This window comes from Sapajus apella, unplaced genomic scaffold, assembly GCF_009761245.1.
Source record: "Sapajus apella isolate SASKATOON/1434 unplaced genomic scaffold, GSC_monkey_1.0 scaffold11, whole genome shotgun sequence".
Lineage (NCBI taxonomy): Eukaryota > Metazoa > Chordata > Mammalia > Primates > Cebidae > Sapajus > Sapajus apella.
Genome location: NW_022436951.1, coordinates 2,824,507 through 2,837,232, shown reverse-complemented (window position 1 = coordinate 2,837,232; position 12,726 = coordinate 2,824,507).

The window sequence follows — 12,726 nt, the reverse complement described above, 5'->3', positions numbered from 1 at the left end:
CAAAAGGCATAAGAAAAACAATAATTTTACTTTACAATTTTTTTGAAAAAGGATTTTATGAAAACCTCTTTGGGCTGAGATCCTGATGCATTTCCCAGGCAAAAAGTCTTATTGTTAAAAAGAGTGTCCCATTCTAAAAGATGAAGTAGCAGTTTAAGATCGTCCCACAAACTCAAAATAGTAAACGTGAATCACTTTTTCTGACTGTGAATGTGTATATTAAGCATATGAAAGACCTAACAGTAATTGATATGTTAGTACTTATTATTTCATTTAAATTATCTTTGCCTATGAAAGATACCCAACAATTACTATAAATTTATCAGTTGAGATGACTTTATTTATCTTTGAGCATGGAATTAATGATTGTATAATTTGCAAGGAGAAAAATTACTAAGATTACAAGTATAACTAACAAATTTTATAAGAGATTGGTGGCCTTAAACAAAAGGCAAGGCTAAAGTATGTCCTTTTTAGAAAAATTAAACAAATAATTAAAATGTAAACAGACATTGTTTTTATGTTATCAGAAAACTAAAAGCAGGTTCGTGAAGACAACCAACATAAAAAGTATGATTTATCTGATATTATAATTTTCCTATTTGCTAGAAAACTATTTTGAATTTCGTAGTTTGAGTGTGAGGTAGATAAATTTAAATTAAATTGGCTAAGGCAGAAAAATGCTTTATTGGCTTACTTAATTGAGAAATTTCTGTGTCAGTACTGGCTTTCAGTTTAACTGTATATTTAGGTTCAAATCTATCATGGCATAGTTTCTCCTCATTTCTCACCTAATTATTAACTCTGTATGTTGCCTTTACTCATACCTTATGATTATGTTCTCCAAATTGATAAAAATTATGAACTCACAGATCAAAAAATGCTACAAAGCACCAAGCAGAAAATTTTACATGCACATGTGCATGCACACACACACATACACACACACACAAAGCATATGATAATCAAATTACTTAAAATCCAAAGTGATAAAGAGAATACCTTAAAATTACCACAGGAAAAAAATGTCACATTACATACAGAAGAACAAAAATAAGAATAACAGCTGGCTTCCTGTGAAATTTTATGTAATATAAAAGACAAGGGACTATCACATTTAAAGTACTGAAAGTAAAAATGAAAAAAAAGAAACCCACCTAGATTTCTGTTAACAGAAAAAACATTTTTCAAAAATGTTACAAAATAAAAACTTTTTGAAAAGCTTATTTGTGGTCAGGAGAGCTGAATTACAAAAAAATACCAAAGGGAATTCTTCAGGAAAAAGGAAAATGGTAATAGAGGTAAATTTGGATCAATAGAAAGGAATAGAAACACTCTTCACAGTGGAACTATATAAGAAAATACATTTTTTTCTACTTAGTCTCTTTAAAAAATAATAGACTTAAAAAAATAATAATGCACTGTGAAGTTTATGGCATCTACAGAAGTAAAATATATGATAATGATTTCCCAAAGGACGGGGAAACAAAGTCTATTTTTGCAAGTTTCTTACACCTTAAATGAAACAGAAGACTACCATGAGTTAAATAGCAATATTGTAAAATCCAGACTCACCTCTAAAATAAAAAAAAGAATTATAGCTATAAGCAAATATTGGAAGTAAAATTGGATCATAAAAAAATTCTATCTAAATGACAACAAAATGAGAGGGTGAAAAAAGGAAAAGTTATGTCAAATACATAATGAAGAGTAATAGGGCAGGTTTCAACCAAATTTATCAATAATTATGTTCAAAGTAACTGGTCAAATCAAATGATTAAGTCAAATGATCCATTTTGTCACAGGATTAAAAAAATAATAACACTAAACTCTAGGCTGTCTATGAAAAACCTGTTTCAAATGTAGAGACGTGGTAGGTTAAAATTAAGAGGATATAAAAGATACACCATAAAAACGCTAAGAAAATGAAAGCTAGAGTTGTTTATTAGAATCAAACAAAATAGCCCTCAAAACAGGAAATGTTACTAGGGATACAGAGGGGCATTTCATAAATTCATAATTCTAAAGAGGTCAATGAATTTTTAAAATCCTAAATGTATATGTACTCCAATAACCAGAAGTCCAAAATACATGAAGCAAAATGTGATAGAACTAAAACAGACACACACACACACACACACACACACACACACACACACACACACAATTATAATTAGAGATGTCATTATTGGTTTCCTCAGTATTCTATAGAAGAAGTAGACTTAGAATCAGTAAGTATATAAAAGACATAAACAACAAACACTATCAACTGACCTGGCATAATTGATATTTGCAGAATGCTCTAACTGAAAACAGCAAAATATACATTCTTTCCAACTGAACATGGAACATTTACCAAAAAAGACTGCATTGTGGGTAATAAAAAAGAAGCTAAATAAAATAAAAAATTCAAATAAGTTAAATATGCTCTATAATAACAATGAAATTAACCAGAATTAAATGATTAAAGATACTGAAAGTATTCTCACTATTTAAAATTAAACAAACACAACTTTAAATAACATACAAATCAAGACAATTTACTAGAAAAACTAGAAAATATGTCAAGCTGAATGAAAGTAAAACACATCAAAATATGTGTGGTACAGCTAAATTAACATTTGAAAGCAAATATATAGTATTAAATACTTATTTAAGAAAAAAATAATTCAAATCAGTGTCCCTAGTTTTTTCACAAGAAACTTAAAACAGTGAGTAAATCAAACCCATAGTAAGTTGAAGAAAGAAAATTTTTAAAAATGATCAGAATAAAAATCCATGGGACAGGAAACATAAAATCTATAAAATAAAAATCTGTTACTTTAAAACAAAAGGTAGAAATGATACAAAGTAATATCAAAAATGAAAAACAGGCCATCACTATGAATTCTTCTAACATTAAAAGGATAATAAGGACTATTAGGAACAACTGTATTCCCCCAAAATTTAAATATATATAAAATCTGTATACTGAAACCTTTAAATCATTGATAAAAGAAATTAGTGAATATCCACCAAATAGAAATGTAAATCATTATGGATAGAATTGCACCCCTCTAGGATTCATACATTGAAATCCTAACCACCAGCTAGACTGTATTTGAAGACAAGGACTCTAAGGTGGTATATAAGATTAAATGAGGTTATAAGGATGGCACTCATGCACTGGTGTTGTCTAGGAAAAGGAAGAGACACCAGAGAGCTCCCTCATTTTCCATGTTTGCATGGAAAGGCCATGTGTGGGCATAGCAAGAAGGTGACCATCTTCAAGCCAATAAAATATTTCTCACCAGAAGCCCACACTGATGGCACTGTGATCTTGGACATTGAGACTCCAGAACTAAGAGAAAATAAATTGTTAACTTGGTCTTTGATATTGTGATGCCAGCCTGAGCAGACTAATACAGATTTTGGTATCAGGAAGTAGGATGCTGTTGTAACAAATACCTACAAATGTGGAAGTGGTGTTGGAACTGAGTGATGAGTAGAGGCTGGAAGGATTTTAAGGTGCATGCTAGAAAAAACTTAGATTGTCTTGAAGGGTGTCTTGGAGATATGTGACCATTAAAGGTGATTCTGGTGAGAACTCAGAAAACAGGACAGCTATAAAGAAAATGTAAGTTATTTAGAGAAAAACATATATCAGCATAAACAGAATGTTGTCAGAAGTCTGAACAATAAATTATATCTGGTGAGGCTTCAGACAGAAATGAGGAAGATGTCATTGAAAATTGGTGGAAATGATGGCAAAGACCTTGGCTGAATTGTTTTCTAATATTTTGTGGAAAGTAGAATTTATTTGTGACAAACTTGGATATTTAGTTGAGGATATTTCCAGGCAAAGTGTTGAAGGAAAAGCCTGAGTTCCCCTAGTAAAATTTGTGAGGAGATGAATTAAAGAAGGAATTGTTAAGTAAAAAGGAACCAGTTTTGAAAACTTGGAAAATTCTCAGCATATCCATATTGAAAAAAAAAATGGAGAAAGTATGAGAGAACATCAAGCAATCAAGGGTTGTGTCTGGTTAATTAAATACCTGGTAATTTCTTCATGGAATAATTATCCAGGCATAACCCTACATATCCAAGTTTGTCACAGATAAATTCCTCCTTCCACAAAATATTAGAACACAATTCAGCCAAGGTCTGCCTCAAAGATATTATTGAGAATTGGGAGAAATGGTGGCTTTTGCTGAGGTAGGTAACATCTTTTCAGCAAAAGCCAGGACTGAACAATAGAGTTACCTGGCTGTGAACATGCCTTATCCTTCAAAAAGTAAGAAAGATAGTGACTCTAAGGACAATTCAGACATTGGTAGGGCTGCCACTGCCACCATAGGTTTATGACACACAGTCTTAGTGGTGTAACCTGCCAACCCATCAGATTCAGAAATCTGATCGCTTCCTTGGTTTCAGAGGGTGCGGCCAATTCTTCAGTAAGTCTAATTACACCAGCCTGTGTCCTTAGGAGCAATGTTTCTGCCTGTGATCAGGAAGACAGGACCACTGTGCAGTGACAAGAAGGTGGGATTACTGCCCCAGTGGACCCAGAAGGTGGAACCATTGTCCCAGTGGGACCAGATGGCAGAATATCCAGCCAAATAAAAATTTTTTGAGCCTTAGATCCAATAAAAGTTAACTTGATAGGCTTAAAGTTATTTAAGACCTGCTGCCCATTCTTCTTTCCCCCTAGCCCCTTTTTGGAATGGGAATATCCATCCTAAGCCAGTCCCACCATTATGTTTTGGAAGCACAAAACCTTGGTTTTACCAGCTCACAGCTGGAGAGGAATTTTGCCTCAGGATAAATTTACTTTTGGTCTCTCTATAACTAATTTACTGTAGGGCTGTTGAGATGGGGTGAATGTATTTTGCATATGAGGAGGATATGATTTTGGGAGGCCAGATAATGTTAAGGGTTGCATTGGGCCTCTTCTCAATTTGTATGTTGAAGCTCTAACCCCCAATGTGTCTGTACTTTTAGATAGAGCATTTAAGGAGGTAATTAGGTTAAATGAGGTCATAAGTTTGGGGGTTTAATTCAATAGGAATGGTATCTTTATAAAAAGGAAAATGAAACACAAGAAAGTTCTCTCTTTCTCCATGTGCACATAGATAAAATGCCATGTAAGGACACAGTGAGAAGCAGCTAACTGCAAGCTATCTGAAGATCAAGAAAGACCTTACCAAAATCCAATTCTACTAATACCTTGATCTTGGCCTTTAGCCTCCAAAAACGTGAGAAAATAAATCTCCGTTATTTAAACCACCTAGTCTCTTCTAGTAGCCCAGGATGACTACTAAAATCACATTTATGAATGAAATTATTCAATTGTGTTACGATGTCAATTTTCTCCAGACTGATCTAAGGATTCAACACTATCCCAATCAACAACATCTCAATAGGACTTTTATATTTGTAGAAACTGATAAGCTTCTAGAATACCAAAGTGATTTAGAAAAGAAAAAGCTGGAGTAATCATGGTAAATGATTATATGATTTCAAGACAGTCAAAACTGATATCAAGACAAGTGTAATATTGGGGTCATAATCCATTTGAACTGCTGTAACAAAATACCTTATACTTGAGGTAATTTATAAACAACAGAAATCTATTGCTCACAGTTCTAGGGGCTGGGAAGTCCCAGATCAAGTTACAAGTAGATTAGATGTCTGGTGAAGGCTCAGTCCTCATAGATGGCACCTTCTAGCTGTGTCCTCAACATAGTGGAAGGGACAAAAAGCTCACTCAGGTCTCTTTTATAAAGGCACTAATACCATTTATGAGGGCTCCACCTCATGACCTACTTACCTTCCAATCCCCAACCTCTTAATACCTTAAGGGGACAAGATTTTAATGTAAGAATTTTGAGGGAACACAAACAGTTAAAGATATAAATTGGCATAGTGATAATCACATATAGATAAATAGACCAGAAAAGAGACTCCACAAATAGCTAAACACATATATGGACAATTATTTTCAACAAAACGCCAAATAATTTTGTGGAGAAAGAATAGTCTTTTTAACAAATGATGCTGAGTCATTTGGATATCTATGTACAAAACAAACAAACAAACAACAAAAAAACAAACAAAAAGTACTCAAACCTAACATTGCATATAGAAAATGTAACTAATAATTGGTTATAGACCTAATATGTAAGCTGTACCTGTATAACTTAGAGAAGAAAAGTTGAAGAATATCCTTGTGACCTTGGACTTGGCAAAGATTTCTAAGGGTACACAAAAACCAATCATATAATGAAAAAATTAATAAATTAGACTTCATCAAAGTGAAAAAAACCCGTTTTCCCATTGAAATACATTACAAGAAATAAAAAATAAAGAAAAAAAGCCAAGAGAAGATATTGGGAAAATGTGTATCTCATAAGTACTTGCTTGTACCTAGAATTTGTATAAAATACTTACAAAGCATCTCTAAGACAAACAGCCCAAAGATGAACAACAGACTTGAACCAATATTTGACATAAAGATTACAAATAACAAATAAGCCCATGAAAATATAATGAACATCATTAATTATTGGTACCAATGAGATAATACTACATACACACAACAATGTCTAACACTAAAATGAGTGACGATATGAAGTGTTAGCTTTAATATGGAGCAACTGGACTGCTTATATATCACTTATGCAAATTCAAAACAGGAATTTGGAAAGCAGTTGGCAATTTCTTAAAAAGTTAAACTTCCAGTTGCCATAAAGCCCTGTAATTTAATTTCTAGATATTTACCCAAGAGAAATAAGAGCATCTCTACAAATATTTGTACTTGTATATTCATAGCAGCTTTATTTATAATGGCCACAAACTGGAAAACAATGTTCGTCAAATTGTAGTATATCCATACAATGGAATACTACCCAGCATCAAAAAGAAAGCATGTGGTACTTGGTTTTCTGTTCCTTCATTAATTTACTTAGGCTTATGGCCTCCAGCTGCATCCATGTTGCTGCAAATAACACTATTTTATTCTTTTTTATGGCTGTGTAATATTCCATGGAGTAAATGTAACATATTTTATTGATCTAATCCACCACTGATGGGCACCTAAGTTGATTCCATGTCTTTGTTATTGTAAGTAACCCTGTGATTAACATATACATGCATGTGTCTTTTTGGTAGGACAGTTTATTTTCTGTTGTGTATATACCCAGTAATGGGATTACTAGGTCAAATGGTAGTTGTAAGTTCTTTGAGAAATCTCCAAACTGCTTTCCACAGTAGCTAAACTAATTTACATTCCCACCAAGAGTGTGTCAGCATTCCCTTTTCTCTGCAGTTTCATTGTCTGTTATTATTTGACTTTTCAGTTAGAGTCATTCTGACTGGTGTGAAACAGAATTTCACTACAGTTTTGATTTGCATTTCTCTGATAATCTGATAATTGGTGATGGACATTTATTCATGTCTTTATTGGCCACTTGTATGTCTTCTTTTGAGAAATATCTGTTCATGTCCTTTGCCCTCTTTTAATGGAGTTAATTGTTTTTTGCTTATTGATTTAAGCTTATTATAAATTCTGAATATTAGACCTTTGTTGCATGTGTAGATTTTAAATATTTTATTTCCCATTCCTTGCATCATCTGTTTATTCTGTTGATGGTTTCTCTTGCTGTGCAGAGCTCTTTAGTTTAATTAGATCCCACTTGTCAATTTCTGTTATTGCTGAATTGCTTTGGGGGACTCAGCCAAAAATTCTTTCCCAAGGCCAGTGTCCAGAATGGTGTTTCCTAGGTTTTCTTCTAGGATTTTTATAGTTTGAGGTCTTACATTTAAGTGTTTAACTCATGTTGAGTTATTTTATGTGATGGAAAAAGGCTGGGGTTCAGTCCTTTTTTTTTTTTTTACATATGGATAGCTAGCTATTCCCAGCATCATTTATTGAATAGGAAGTCCTTTTTCCATTGCTTGTTTTTGTTGGCTTTGTTGAAGATAAGATAAGTAGGTGTCTGGCTTTATTTCTGGATTCTCTTCTCTATTTCATTGATCTATATATGTCTCTTTTTTGCACGAGTACCAATGCAGTACAGGTAAATCCCCAAATTGGGGCTTAGCCCATGAGGGTTCTTGGCTTCAACCATGAAATAATTCAAAGGTGAGCTGGTGCTGTTAGACAGCAATCTTTTATTGAAAAGTACTGTTCCTTGTGGAACAGGGCTAACACATAGGCTATGTGCCCAGAGTCAGCAACATATGGGCTCTTAGCAATTGTATTTTCACTCAAGTAAACTCACTTTCAATTACATGCAAACCAAGAAGCATGTCCATGCAAACTGAGGAGTGGATATTTATAACTTTCTAAGAAATAGGCTGTAACTTCTGGGTTGTTGCCACAGAAAGGGTTCCAGGTGATTGCCATGGAATTTGTAAACTCTCATGGCACTAGGGGAATTGTCTTATGCTACTGAGCACCAAGGCAGCTATAAATTGCCTTCATTGACATCTGCTCATTTGTGCTGGTTTCTTCACTTTATCCTGTCTTTATTATAACCTGTTTTGCTCAGCAGTGTTGTGACCGGGAAACAAGCCCTGCCAGTCTCCTACCTCACATCATGCTGTTCTGGTTATTGTAGCCTTACAGTATAGTTTGAATTTGGATGTGTTATGCCTTTGGCTTTGTTCTTTTTGCCTAGGATTGCTTTGGCTATTCACTGCCTTTTTTTGGAATGATATAAAATTTAAAAGTTTTTTTCTAATTAGGTGAAAAATTATGTTGGCAGTTTGATAGTAATTGCATCGAGTCTGTAAATTACTTTGGGCAGTGTGGCCATTTTAATAATATTATTCTTGTAATCCATGAGCATGGAATGCTTTTAAATTTATTTGTGTTATCTCTGATTTATTTCAGCAGTGTTCGCTAGTTCTCCTTGTAGATATCCTTCACCTACTTGGTTAACTGTATTCCTAGGTATTTCAACTTTTTGGCTGTTGTAAGTGGGATTGTATTCTTGATTTGACTCTCAGCTTGAATGTTACTGGTGTACAGAAATACTACTGACTTTTGTGTATTTATTTTGTATACTAAAGCTGCAATAAGGTTGTTTTTTGGTTCTAGGAGGCTTTCAGCAGAGTATTTGGGGTTTCCCAGGTATAGAATCATATCATCAGTGTAGAGTGATAGTTTGGCTTCTTCTTTTCCTATATCAATGCTTTTTTTTTTTTTTTTTTTTTTTTTTTTTTTTTTTTTCTTGCCTGATTTTTCTGGCTAGGGCTTACAGTACTACACTGAATAGGAATGGTGAGAGTAGGCACCTTTGTCTTCTTCCAGTTCTCAAGAGGAATGGTTATAGCTTTTACCCAGGCAGTATGACAATGAATTTGGGTTTGTCATAGATGGCTCTTATCATTTTCAGTCATAAATGACATTTCCTTTGATGCCTTATCTGTTGAGCTTTTTATCATGAAAGGATGCTAGATTTGTCAAAAGCTTTTTTCATTTCAGTTGAGATGGTCATATGGTTTTTTGAGATGGAATCTCACTCTATTGCCCAGGGTGGAGTGCAGTGGCATGATCTTGGCTCACTGCAACCTCCACCTCCTGGGTTCAAGCAATTCTCCTGCTTCAGCTTTCCAACTAGCTGAGATTATAGGTGCATGCCACCACACCCAGCTAATTTTTGTATTTTTAGTAAAGATGAGGTTTTGCCATGTTGGCCAGGCTGATCTCAAACTCCTAACCTCAGGTGATCCACCCACCTTGGCCTCCCAAAGTGCTGGGATTATAGGCATGAGCTAACATGCCTGGCCAGTGATATGGGTTTTGCTTTTAATTATGTCTCTGTAGTGAATCACATTTATTGATTTCCTTTTTTTCCAGAAATAAAGCCTACTTTATAATGGTTTCTTAACTTTTTGATGATACTGCTAGATTTGGTTTGCTGATTTTTTTTTTTTTTTTTTTTTTTTTTTTTTTTTTTTTTTCGGATTTTTGCATCCATGTTTATCAGGTATACTGGCCTGAGATTTTCTTTTTGTTGCTGTTGTTGTCTCTCTGCCAGGTGCCAGGTTTTGGTATCTGACTGATGTTGGCTTCAGAGAATGAGTTTGGGTGGTGCCCTTTCTCCTAGATTTTATGGAATAGATTCTGTTGGTACCAGTTCTTTGTATGTCTGTAGAATGTAGCTGTGGATTCATGTTGTCCAAGGCTTTTTGTGATGGATAGGCTTTTATTACTCATTCAATTTCAGAACTTTTTGGTTTGTGTTTTGGTTACCATGTCCTTCCTGATTCTATCTTGGGAGCTTGTGTGTTTCCAGGAATTTATCCCATTTCCCCTAGGCTTTTTGATTTGTGTGCATAGAGTTGTTTGTAATAATCTCTGAGGATCTTTTGCATTTATGTGGGTTTGCTTGTAGAGTCATCTTTGTTATTTCTGATTGTACTTATTTAGGTTTCTCCTTTTTGTTTCTTTGCTAATCTAGCTAGCCAACCATCAATCTTGTTAATACTTTCAAATAAGCAATTCTTGGTTTCATTGATCCTTTGTATGAATCTTTGCATGCAATTTCTTTCAGTTCTTCTCCAATTGTAGTTATGTACTCAATAATTTGGTCTCTGTCAGTAAGAGCAGTGCTTCCTGGTTGTGTCTAGTTGGGCATCTTATCCCCCTTCCCTTCTTTCCATTTTTTTGTACCAACCTTCTTTAAGTCAAGTACAGGCATTCATGTACTTTAAGGATGATAAATGTTATTATGGTAGGAATTCACAGACAAAGAGCTAACATTCATATTTGACTTCTAAACCACACATTTTACATTTAAAGCAAAACAGGAGGTTGAAAACCTTGGTATTCCTGAAAACAAAAAACAAAAGCAAAACAGGTTTTCTAGACTTCACATACTGTAAAGAACTTTTCAGAGTGCAGGCTTGATTGACTTGAAACCATAGGTGGAAAGAACTCAGGATACAGTGAAGAGGAAGATATACAAGACTCTATGGGAAGAAAATGGAAAGATGAGGTACAGTGGAAAGCAAGAATGACCCCGAGAGTTTCGGAAAAAGTATGAAAAGTTAGAGGAAGAAGACAAATACTAACATTCTTACTTTTTTCCTTTTTGAAACCCATTGGGGTGTGGGACACATAGTAAAAAATTCTCAGTAGCAATGGGGCACTCGAGAACATTTGGCTCACCTTGTGAGAGCCTTTATTTAGCTTGATGTCTTGTGAAACATCGCGTAGTAACATAGTATAGCAGCAGAAAAGGGAAATGTTTAGCTAGTGTGGTGGTTTGGATATGGCCTTTAAAAGTCATATGTTGGAAACTTAGTCCCCAGTGCAAAAGTGTTGAGAGGCAAGATCTTTAAGACGTGATTATGAGGACTCTGTCCTCTTTCATGGATTAATGCCATTTTCACAGGAGTGGGTTTATTATTAAGAGTGGGTTATAAAGGCGACTTTGGCCTTTTCTTGCCTTCTCTTGCATGCTTTCTTACCATGTGATGCCTTATGCCATGTTATGACAAAGCACATAGGCCCATGCCAGATATAACCCCTTGATCTTGGACTTCCTAGCCTATGGAACTGTCAACAAAACAAACTTCCATTGTTTATAAATTGCCCAGTCTTTGTTTGGCATTCTGTCATAACAGCATGGAAATGAACAAAGACAGATGGTTAAAGATGTGGCAAGACATTTATTTCCTCAAAGCCCATGAAAGAAATGCAAAAGTTCTAGCAGATGTTCCAGTTTTGGAGATTTAGAGGCTCATAGAAGAATGAAGGACCTACCGAGACCCAAAATTGAGAAAACAAAGCTACAGGATGTAAGAGGTTTGACACTAGAAGGAACATTATAAGACTATAGTATCCATTTTAAAATAAGAAAACTCTAGATCAAAGACATAAAATAAATTGCTTGAAGTCACGCATTTTGTAGGTAGTAAAAGAAAAACTTTTATTTTTTATTTTTTTTATTTTTATTTTCATGCTAGGCACATAGGAAGACTATATTGCTGTCTTCTTGTCATCTAGGTGGAGCCATGTAATTGTGTTCTGTTTAAAATGTGGGAAAAAATATGTACTTTCACTAATGGTCAAAAATGCCTTGTGCAGTAATTCCCTTCACCTCCTCCTCTCTTCTCTCTTTCTTCTTTTTCCTCTCCTCTCTCCTTCTCCTTTACTTCTCTCTCCTCTCCAGCTCTCTCCCCATCTCTTTCCATCTTTCTGTCTCTCTGTTTCTCACTCTCCCTCCCAACTGTTTCTCTCTCTCCCTCTCACTCACATGCAAACACACCACACTGCTGGTGTCATCCCCATTTCCATTTTGCAATCAAAGACTACAAAATGTTGGACACACGCAATGGAAAGAAACTGCATCCATAGGTTCTCTGCTTTGAGGATGGACAAGTAGGACAGTTCTCCAACAATAGTTGTCTGCATCAGACATTGTATGGGCAAAAAATAAGCCACTGAGTGTTTTAGGATTATTTGTTACTGCAGTTAATCTATATAATTTATGTAAACAGATAAATTGTAGTTTAGTCCTACTGTAGAATCCTATATAACAGTAAAAATAAATTATTTCCAGCTACAATAAAAATAAATCTCAGATTAATCTAAGCCTAAAAAACAAGTTGAAGAATACATAGAATATAACTTCATTTATATATGGTTCAAAACATGCAAAACTAAGCTATGTGTTATTTAATATTCTAACTAATGTGTTAGAACTATAAAGAAGAGCAAGAGAATCATGAACA